The 11,505-nt window shown below is 48.3% G+C and overlaps 1 protein-coding gene across 1 annotated transcript in view; it reads right to left on the bottom strand.

The window, feature by feature from the left end:
- Nucleotides 1-11,505, bottom strand: part of man1a1 (mannosidase, alpha, class 1A, member 1) — a 151,881-nt gene that overhangs the window by 19,881 nt on the left and 120,495 nt on the right. The window lies entirely within an intron of this gene.

Here is an 11,505-nt window from a genome sequence, read left to right as displayed (position 1 = left end):
TTAGTTTAGTTAGTAGTTAGTTAGTTGTCACAACAAAGATCAGATGACTCTTATTTAGGTAGTTCATGTTGGATTTAAGTATGTTGGATAGATTAGAGATGACAGTATGGTACTGTGCTGTACAGTACTAGGTTATATACAGTATGTGACCAACCGTAAAGACGTTAGTCATACCCTTAGGTGGGTCCAATCGGCTTATAGCACATAAATTACAAACTGCAGCTTTAAACAACTCAGCGCCCAGCATGACGGACATAATAAATTCAACATGTCACAGCATTCAAATTCCAGCCATAGGGAAACTGTCACAATCTCTCCCCCACACACACACACACACACACACACACACACACACACACACACACAAACGACTCAACAAGTCTCTCTCTCTCTGAACATGTTGATAAATGATCTGAAGGTACAGAACCAGGAGCCGTACACCACACACACACACACACACACACACACACGCTATCCGATGCCCCGCACCTTCCGGTGACTTAACACGCCAACCACACGCACACTGTCACGCACGTTGCCGTGGGGAACCCTCCCCGCGTTGTCAGCAGGGTCAGCGACAGTGGCGAGGTTGCCATGGTGTCGCCGGCCGGTTCGTTCCGTACTCTGCTGTCATTGGTTTCACCTCGGCCGAGAGTCGTCTTCTGAGGCAGGTTTGGTCAGAGACTCCAAGGTAGTCCTAGTGCCTACCCGCCTTCAGACAGGTACCTTTCAGCATTTTTAGAATGAAAATGTGTTTTGTTCCCCAAGGCCATGGTCACAGTCTGGTTTTGTGTTAATAGCCAGAACCAATTTCTCAACATCCCTGTCCATGTTTGCTATCTTTGTTAAGATAAGAAAATACTTTATTGATCCCCCCAGGGGGAAATTAGGCATTTCAGCATTGAACATTTTTTATTGGGACGTCTTGCCTCTTTCTTGGTTGTGATTGGTCGTCTCTGAGAAAAAGCGTCGTTGACGTCAGATGCAACTTCCATAAGTTGAACTATTTCCAATAAAAAAAAGTCAAGAGGTGGTTGCTTTTTATGCAGACTTGCAGAGCACACCCTATTTTCACCATGCAGATTCTCATTAAACAAAGGCAGAGCGAATCCAAGTGCTACAGTGTGACTAACTGCCTATTTGGAATGTTGCAAGTTCTAAAATGTTTGTTTTCAAGATTCAATCTGTGAAGTCTTATAGAAAGACTCGCAATGAGCGGCTGTTTTTTCTGAGCCCATCTTTACTCTTCTACAGTCCTACGGCCAAACACAGAGAAACACAGTAGGTGTTATTAACCAGCTTGACAACTTCAGACTGCGGGCGCAGCAGTGACAAACCAGAATCCTCATTAAATTGTTCAACGTAACACAAACACAGAATCTGAATTATTTTCTTCTTTTATCGATTTGCAAGGAACGTCCCCCTAACAGCAGGATGGCATGCTGGGAACTTGACAGCTATGGGTTTCTCAGCGTGTACGGATGGGGAGAGAGACGTCAAGCAGAGAGCAGCAGATTACTGTAATACCACAACATGCTACCAACAGCATGTCTGGTCTGGGGAGGCTTCACACACACACATATACATGTACACACACACACACACACACACACACACACACACACACACACACACACACAGGTACACAGTACGCACATGGATACACACACACACACACACACACACACACACACACACACACACACACACACACATACACACACACACAGCTCTCTAGTAGTAGCGACCACAGAGATTTCTGTCATTACAGCAGGCATTTCTGATTACATTTAATCTTTACTCCCAGAAGAGACATTTCCGTGACAATGATATGACAATGACTGGTTGACAGAGAGAGCCGGTTCTGGAGTACGGAGCTCTGCCATTCTAGGGGAGGAGGTCCTGCTGTCAGGCGGTAAATGTCACGCTGGAAATTGGCCAGTTAATACAAGGAGTAATGACAGGGAAGAGCACCACGCTGTTGTGCATAATTATTCAGTGGCGATTGCTCCTTATAAAAATTGTATGCGTCTTATTTCGTGAAAGAAGGCACGACTTTCAGACTGTTTTTGACTTAAATGCGTCTTGTGTATTCTGCCATATCGCTTCATTTTCATCAGTGTTTACTGTTTTGGTAGTGCTCCATTGCCCCCCGTCCTCATGAAAATACAGTGCACGTTACGGTCCGTTGACACCGGTCTTACTAGCTCATCATTCACTTAACATTGTAGGCCAAGTAAAATGATTCTGCCTTACGGAAATCAAGACCAAGTGAAAAATCAACCAATCAAATAAGCCCACACATACAAAACCACGAAAAATGGCGTCATCAGTCGATATATAACCTTATCTGTAATTTGTCAAAATGCTTAAAAGTGGGCGTAGGGTAAGCCAGTTCTCGAAGTGCTTACATTGGATTTCCCATTGACATTTTAACATTGGGACGGTGTATCCAATCAAAACTTGTCATGACTGTCCCGTCATTCACCTGTCAATCACGTTACCCACTTTCGCTATCTAGCTACTGGCAGCATCAATGAACATGGAAAACGGAGATCTTGAGTATTTGTTGAAAGTTGATTCCAAAATGAAGTGGATTAAACAAGTTTGGCTTTCGATATAAGGTAGGTTTTTTGTGATAAATTACCAGTTGTTATGGTTGTGCGTTTTGCTTTACCTAGATTTATCAGCACTCGAGAGCGTGAACTTTGCTTCCTGGAGCGGTGGGCTAATAGGGCTAGTAGCCTAGTAGTAGCCTAAACACTGATTAGTGAAGTAGGGGCGTAGGCTATTGAGTGCTGTGCCCTAAGGGGGTGTATTTTATCGTCCTGTCATTCCTCTTCGTGGTGCTTGGCCATTGTTGTCATATAATGGCTCTGTAGTTTTTTTAGTGTGTCTTGGTTGTTTCGGCCTAAATATTGCCCTTTTATTCGCTCGCTCTCAAATTATTGTCCTTTGTTGATGTGTTAAAAAACATTAGTAGCCTGGGCTAATGTAGTTTTCCTGTATGTTTTTACATTAAAATGCCAATGCTCAGCGCCCTTCTGGTGTTGTGAAGCCTCCCATCAGGGCATGCTTTGAAAGCGCACCCCCCAAAAAAATTGTTGTATTATGTAGTATTGTACATATATCTATACAGACTGTATGTATGTATGTATATCTATATCTATATATATATACTATATATATATTTTTTTTTTTTTCTTGTAATTTAATTCTACTGTATGTACTATGTATATTATCTACATATTCTCTATTCCGGTGTACTTTCCCACTGCTGCTGTACTTTTTCCACTGCTGAAACCCCAAATGTCCCCCACAAGGACTATTAAAGTATCTAATCTCTCATCTATCTTGTCTAAAAGACGGATATTGTTTACTCCAGAATAGTCTTTATCTATAATTGAAAAACTGTGGCATTGTACTGATCTTAGGACCTAGACCCATGTCTTCCAGAGACCGACACAGTTAGTGTGTGGTGTTGTACCAACGTTAGGACCCAGAGACACAGCTAGTGTGTGGTGTTGTACCAACCTTAGGACCCAGAGACACAGCTAGTGTGTGGTGTTGTACCAAGGACCCAGAGACACAGCTAGTGTGATCTGTTGTACTACAGTTAGGACCTAGACACACAGCTAGTGTGTGGTGTTGTACCAACATTAGGACCTTGAGACAGCTAGTGTGTGGTGTTGTACCAACATTAGGACCTACAGACAAGTAGTGTGTGGTGTTGTACCAACGTGAGGACCTAGAGACAGCTAGTGTGTGGTGTTGTACCAATGTTAGGACCTAGAGACAGCTAGTCTGTGGTGTTGTACTAACGTTGAGACCTAGAGACACAGCTACTGTAGTGTGTGGTGTTGTACCAACGTTAGTACCTAGAAACACAGCTAGTGTGTAGTGTTGTACCAACGTTAGGACCTAGAAACACAGCTAGTGTGTGGTGTTGTACCAACGTTAGGACCTAGAAACACAGCTAGTGTGTGGTGTTGTACCAACGTTAGGACCTAGAAACACAGCTAGTGTGTGGTGCTGTCCTGGCACTTGGAGCCATGCCTTCCAGAGAGCGCCGCAGCTCGCGCGTTGCAATTTGACTCTGAAAAGGACTGAGGAGAGATAACACACACAGACACAGAAGTACCCCTGGGACACTCCATCTTCCGCTCTCTCGACTCCCCCTCTCTCTTTCTTTCTCTCTCTCACACACACGCACAGCCACACACACCACGCACACACACTTTCGCAATCGAAGCCATATGTCCCCTGACCGAGCTCCCTGCCTTGAATCATCTCACCGTTTAATTGACTGAAGGCGGCAGGTGAAGTCAAGTCAAACAGACAGCGGGGTTGGGCGGGAGGGCGAGGCGATTGGGGGACACTCTATCTGGCCGGCGGAGCTAATAACGACGGCGGAGGGGGGAGGGGGGGCTGCGGGCCGGAGATAAGGACCAGGAAATGGCTTCAGAGAAAATATGTCAAGGTGTCAGAAAGGCTGACGGAGAGAGGAGAGGGAGAGATGGAGGGGTGGGGGGTTCTAACGGAGGTGCAGGGTCCACGGGAGGGAGGGAGGGAGGGAGGACAGGAAGAGAGGGAGAAAAAAAGAGGGAGGGAGGGAGGAGAAGGGAGGGAGGATAAGAGAGAGAGAGGGAGGGAGGGAGGAGAAGAGAGAGGGAGGAGAGGGAGAGAGAGAGCGGTCTCTAGCGTTCACCTGCCCACATCCTTGATGGTTGGGCGGGAGTGGGGGGGGGGGGGGGGTGAGGGAGAGAGGAAGGGGGCGAGGGCTGGAGTGGGTGGGGGGGTGAGGGAGAGAGGAAGGGGGCGAGGGCAGGAGTGGGTGGGGGGGTGAGGGAGAGAGGAAGGGGGCGAGGGCAGGAGTGGGTGGGGGGGTGAGGGAGAGAGGAAGGGGGCGAGGGCAGGAGTGGGTGAGGGGGGGGGGGGGGAAGGGGGCGAGGGCGGGAGTGGGTGGGGGGGGTGAGGGAGAGAGGAAGGGGGCGAGGGCGGGAGGGCAGGAGGGCAGGAGGAAGGAGAGAAGGGCAGAGCGGAGGAAGTGCACACGCCGGCGCATGAAGAGATTAATAGATCCCCCCCTTCACACCTCCCTCCGTCAGAGCCGACAGCATTAATAGTGATGAACAGAGGATGGTACACGGGCTGAACTAATGTGGTTATTCATGAGAGAGAGAGAGAGAGAGAGAGAGAGAGAGAGAGCCCTCTCCTTGCCACTTCTGAAAGAGAACACCGTGCAAACTTCTTCCCCCCCCGGTCCCTCTCTTCTGAAACCTGCTCAGTCTCTTCCTCTGCAGACTCTCTGGAGAGCTGCATGTTTAACCCCGCGACACACTTTACAGAGCAGGGGAGGAGAGGAGAGGAGGAGAGGAGTTGAGAGGAGGGATGTGTGGGGTGTGTGAGATGGCGTGGATATCCACGCAAGCCGCAAGCATGACACATCCACCCACCTGCCACCACACACACACGCACACACATTAAAATGCATCCATGAGCTTGAAGAGGTTCGTTACTTTTCATGTGCTGTAAGCAGAGCTGTTGAGGACCAAAAAGTTCCATTGAAAGAAAGAGCTTCTTCTGCATTCGCTGTGATCCAGGCTTCACCGCTGTTTCTCACTCTCCTCCCTTTCATTTCACTTTCTGAAGAAAAGCGTCAACGCTAACGAGTTTCATCAAGGGGGAATTAAAAGAACTCTTGTAAAGAATCAATCTGAGCAGAGCAAACATGTTTCCGTTTGATCCGAGGTTCTTATTTAACTTAAAAATGTGTTTTTTGGAGGAGAAACCGTTTGTCTCAACAATTCCTCTCATCCTATTCCGTTTGATTATACTAGTAAGTGTATGTGTGTGTGTGTGTGTGTGTGAGAAAGAGAGGGAGTGTGTGTGAGAGAGGGAGTGTGTGTATGGGTAGAAACCAGTACTGCGATTTACAGCATTAATGCTGTGTTCCAGTTGCCTCAGGAAAAAATGTAATCTAGAACGCTCCCTGAACTGGGATTTCTACCGCGTTAACTCTTTCCCCTCTACTGTTCTCCCTGAACACGAACAGCTGCACCTCCAGACACCAGCCTGTGAAGCTCCTGAAGTTTGCGGACGACACCGCCCTCATCCGACTCATCTCTGAGCGCCAATCCTGACTTCAAATTCCTGCTCTGTACAAACCGTAGCGAAGCGTTAATACACAAGCGGTCTCCACTGGGTGATGTAAGGAGAAGACGCAGGGAATCCCCAGATGATGCTGATCCCCTCAGCCACCTAATCAATACACGCTATGAACAATCAATACACATTATAACCCCCCACACGCCCCCCCCGGCCACTAGCAGCTCACACCTGTCCTGATAACGTATCCATCTATTCCCATACTCATCAGTGCGTCCAGGGTTACGTGGTTATCTCTATCCGGGGATATACGGGCGTGTACATAGTTCAATCAAGATCGCTCCGCTCCGACGACTCCTCAAGACAATCCCCCCTCAGAGCACAATCAGGTTTCCATTGATTTCCCTCGGAGGGGGGGGGGGACTTGGTGCGCTTCTGTAGGGGAAGTCACGCTGGGTCACGCGCTGACAGCTCAACGCGATCCCCGACCCTTGTTTTCCGGTCGATTAACGGCGATCGATGGGCGGTGGCGGAGAGGGGGGCGGGACTGGGCGGGGAGGGGTTGGTACAAACACCTGACCGGGCGTTAGAGGGGGGCGAGATGAGGGAGAGGAGGGGGAGCGGAGCGAGAGAGAAGTAGGACGAGAGAGGTGGAGCAGGTGGAGGGGGGGGGGAGAGGGACGGAGGAGAGGAGGGAGAAGGAGGGCAGCAAGATGGGAGGAAGATCGAGGGCGAGCTAGAGGAGGAAAGGAGAGAGGGGGAGGGAGTGTGATAGAGAGAGAGAGAGAGAGAGAGAGAGAGAGAGAGAGGAGAGAGTGAGCGAGGCAGATGGAAGGACACAGATAGAGTGAGAAAGCGTGTCGGCTATAATTGGAGGGTCTTCCCCTGGGTTGGCTGGGAGCTTCTCAGCCCCAGTTCTGTTCTGCTCCGTTAAGGCTGAACCGGGCTGAACCGGGTCTGTCCTGTTGGGGCTGAAACGGGTCTGTCCGGTTCTGCTCTGTGCTGCTGGGGCTGATCTGGGTCTGTTCTGGGCTGTTGGGGCTTAACTAGGCCTGTGCTGTTCTGTTCTGTTTCGCTGGGTCGGTCCAGGTCAAGGTTAGAATAGAAAAACCAATGCCGGGCTCTCGGCTGTCTTAAGTCTCCAGCCCTGGTCCCTGGACTGAGAGACAGGGGTTGAGAGGATGATAGAGAATAAGAGAGTGGGAGAGCTGCCTCTGACTGTTTATAAATGGGTTACTGAGTCTACCTACATAACGCCTGGTGGGCAAGGAGAGAGAGAAAGAGAGCGAGAGCGAGAGAGACACTGCCAGTTCCTGTATATGGGGGCATAGGAAGGTTAATTAGGTGTGTGTGCCCCTCCATTTAAAGTGGGACACTATGCTGTGCCAAATACAACCCCCTTAACACACACAGACACACACACTCTCTGTTTATCTCTATCTCTCTCTGTCTGTCTGTCTCTCTCTCTCTCTCTCTCTGTCTCTTTCTCTCTCGGGTGAGGAGACAGCCAGTCAGTCAGTGATGGTTAACTGGGTTAGGGGGGGACGGGAGAGAGGGGAGAGGAGGGGGGGTCTAGCTGCTCCACTTTTACCTAGAGGTCAGAGAGATGATTGGAGAGCACAGATTCACAGCACCGGTGCAGGGAGAGGTGACACACCTATCACCATTCCCATAATTACCGCTGAATTATCTCCACGCTCCATTTTAGCGCCGGAGAAAGGTCTGGCCGGAACCCATTATCCTTCTGGGATAGGGGACAAATAAATGCCGTATTTCAATTCAAACCTTTATTTATATTCGTAAAGCACTCAGGTTTCCCTCATTTACAGTGTTAATGAGTTCACACAAATACATAAATAACAACAGAACAAATACACAATACACAATAATAATAATAATTATTATTATTATTAAAAACAGTTAAAGGTCGAAGTACAAATGTCAAGAGCTATGGATTTAAACTATGTGATTGAAGGAGGTACTGTACCTCAAGCTTTAGAGTTTGTTGTAAAGTATTCCAGGTATAAGATGCATCATGGAAAAAAGCAGCTCTACCAAGTTCAGAATGCACTCGAACCCTAAAAACAAGCCGATCGTTTGATCGGGTCTGGTAGGTACCACAAAGGCTCCAGTCCAACAGAGACGAGATGTAGTTTCGTATTTATTGCTTTTGTAAGTGTTGCTTGAACCAATCACGATCACTTCGGCTTTTTTTCTTTCTTTCAATGGTGCCTTTGCGATAGTGTCTGGGGATTGAATTGAATTTGATGGAATGAGAGGCTTATTCCAAAAACCTACATCCTGTGAGTCAGACCGCTGCAGAATAAGCCTTTATCTGGAGGACGCACGCACGCGGGCGCACACACACACACACACACACACACACACACACACACACACACACACACACACACACACACACGACTCAACAAGTCTCTCTCTCTCTGAACATGTTGATAAATGATCTGAAGGTACAGAACCAGGAGCCGGATTTCCAGCTGTTCCTCTGGGGACCTCGTTTAACAGCTCACAGCACAGACAGGACCATCAACTCCCATCACTCACACCAAACACACACACACACAGAGGGAGGGAGGGAGAGGGAGAGAGGGATACTTGTTTTCCACCAAGATTACTCTCTATAAACAGGCTTTTTAAATGCGCGACCATCGGGAACACACCCCCGGAGGCGATTGAGCCCGCTCCCATCACAGCGCTTCCGGTTGATCTTCTGATGCAAGCCATTTTGAGCTTTTGATTGATTTTGCTTTCTACTATCAGCCTCTAGTGTATCGTGGTACAAACACGTTTTTTATAAATCCGAATTGTAAGTGGTTTTCAAGAGTTTATGGATGTAGCCTACGCTAGAACGCTAAAGTGAAACCAACTTGTCAGAATGCGAAAATGAAACCTAAACTTGTTGGCAGCTCCACGAGCCGAAACAAGATAAAATAAACCCACACATGAATAAATCATGAACAAATCCTCAGCTAGCAAGCTAAGCAATCTAGCAAGCTTACAATCTACACATAGCAGGACAACAAGGGGATGACTGTCTACTATGCAGTTTGCCTCCGCGGGTCTACCCGGGGGGGTGTTTACATCACTGCCCATCGGAGCTGGAAACGATAAAACCCCCCTGTCTATCGCTGAGTCAGCAGACACGGGACTGAATGCCTTGTGTCCCCTTTCACACTGAAGACAAACCCCAGATGTTAGTGGGTGTAGGTGAGTAGGAGAGAGAGAGGGAGGGAGTCAGAGAGAGAAGGAGGGAGGGAGGGAAGGAGAGAGACAGAGAGAGAGAGAAAAAGAGAGATTAAGTGTTTTCGTGTTTTAGCATATTTATGGCCTTCTATGACTGAGGCAGACAGTAACATCTGGACCGGGTCTGTAACACACACACACAAACACATTTCTCCCTCTCTCTGCGCTCCTCGTCTCAGATAGAGTGATGGCAATAATGACATGTGTTGAGAAGAAAGCCTTTTCACCGGAGCAGAAGCTGGGGGATATTAATCAGCTACACGGACACTGCGCGGCCATCTCCATGACAACCTGGGTTTTAATTAATATTTGGCAAACGTCTGCGTGGTGTTGCTAGGGTGGACTACCTCCGCCGTGATCCTCGCAGATTAGGAGTGATAGAGTGGTTGACTAGAGAGGAGAGGGAGAGAAGGAGAGACAGATGGAGTGAGAGAGAGAGAGAGAGGGAGGGAGATAGAGAGAGGGAGTGAGGGGGAGAGAGAGGGAGAGAGGGTGTGAGAGAAGGAGTGAGAGACGGAGGAAGTGTGAGAGAGAGGGAGAGGGTGAGAGGGAGTGAGAGAGGGAAAGAGAGAGAGGGAGTGAGACAGGGAGATCTTTCATTACAAACCGAGAGCAAAAGGTGAGGCCTGGGCTACACAACATTGAGAGGAGAATGAAAATGAACGACCTCCAGGTCACACAAACGTTTTATCAGCTTCTCCAGAAGTTCATATGGACACGCCTATCACAGCACCATTCACAACACTGGGCCAGCTGTAAACAGACCCTGACAGACATTAAAGAAAATAATTTGTGCATTTTCAAATGCATTTACTGTATTTAGGGCTGCCTGTCTTCAAGCAAAGGAAATCTTGGTCAGCCTCAAGCCTACATTTCCAAATTAGGGTGATCCTTTGTTAGTAATTAACTAGTAGGCCTAATTTGTTATTCAACATAGGTTGTTGTTGATGTTGTAATTATTATTATTATTATTATTATTGTTACTATTATTATTATTCTATTAGGATAATAGTCTTTTGATGAAGGCCTGCTAGACCAGGCGCTTCCGCTCAACTTGTAACCCAGGCCTGAGCATGTTCACTTGAAAACAATCTAGTTTCTGACAGCAGGGAAGAGGCTGACAGCCACAAGTAGAGTACAGACAGAAAGAGAGAGAGAGAGAGGAGGAGAGACAGAGAGGGGTCAGGACGAGTGCACAGGAGCCCTGGCGTAAATCCTGGCAGGGAGGTTGTTAAGACCCATGTCTCCCCCCTGCCCCCCTCCCCCAGCAGTAGCCCCAGGGGGCAGTACTGTACTTGTTTAGTGTGGGAGGAGAACTCATTTCCAAAGCCAATAAACCCTGCTGGAGGTCCACCCCCTGGAGAACCACACACTCTGACCTCTCTCTCTCTCTCTCTGCTCATGTGTATCTCACTCTGCCATTTTCAACTCAATTCAACAGGGCTTTATTGGCACGTAAAACATTATGTTTACACTGCCACTGCCAAAGCAAGTGAAAGAAATACATGAATGAAAATAAAACAAGATAACGCGTGTAAACATTACACCTAAGACGTTTTAAAGGAATATAAATACTTAAAAACCTCCTTAACCAGCCCCACCTCTCTCCTTTTCCCCTCTCTCATCCCTGTTTCCCATCTCTCTTTCTCTCCCTCCCTCCCTCCCTCCCTCCCTCCCTCCCTCCCTCTCTCTCTCTCTCTCTCTTCTCCCCTCCCCCACTTCTCTCTCTCTCCTTATTTAGAAGGCGTGTGGGGCCCAGAAAGGCCCCCCGGGGGCCCTCAGGGGCAGCGGTGTGTGTGATGGAGACAGGACAGCCTGTCCCTCTGGGGCTGTTATCTGGGCTGATACGTCACACTGCCACACACACACACACACACACACACACACACACACACACACACACACACACACACACACCGAGGTCAGCCATGGACACACACACACACACACACACACACACACACACACACACACACATACTGTACGTGCAAACACACGATCACACACTGAGGTCAGCCCTGGATGCACACACGTACGCACATACACACAACCACACACTGAGGTCAGCCATGGACGCACGCACACACACAACCAAAACCACAGCCACACACTAAGGTCAGCCATGGACACACA

The sequence above is a fragment of the Borostomias antarcticus genome, assembly GCF_949987555.1.
Source record: "Borostomias antarcticus genome assembly, chromosome: 19".
Classification (NCBI taxonomy): Eukaryota; Metazoa; Chordata; class Actinopteri; order Stomiiformes; family Stomiidae; genus Borostomias; species Borostomias antarcticus.
This window is presented reverse-complemented; position numbering and strand designations above follow the sequence as displayed.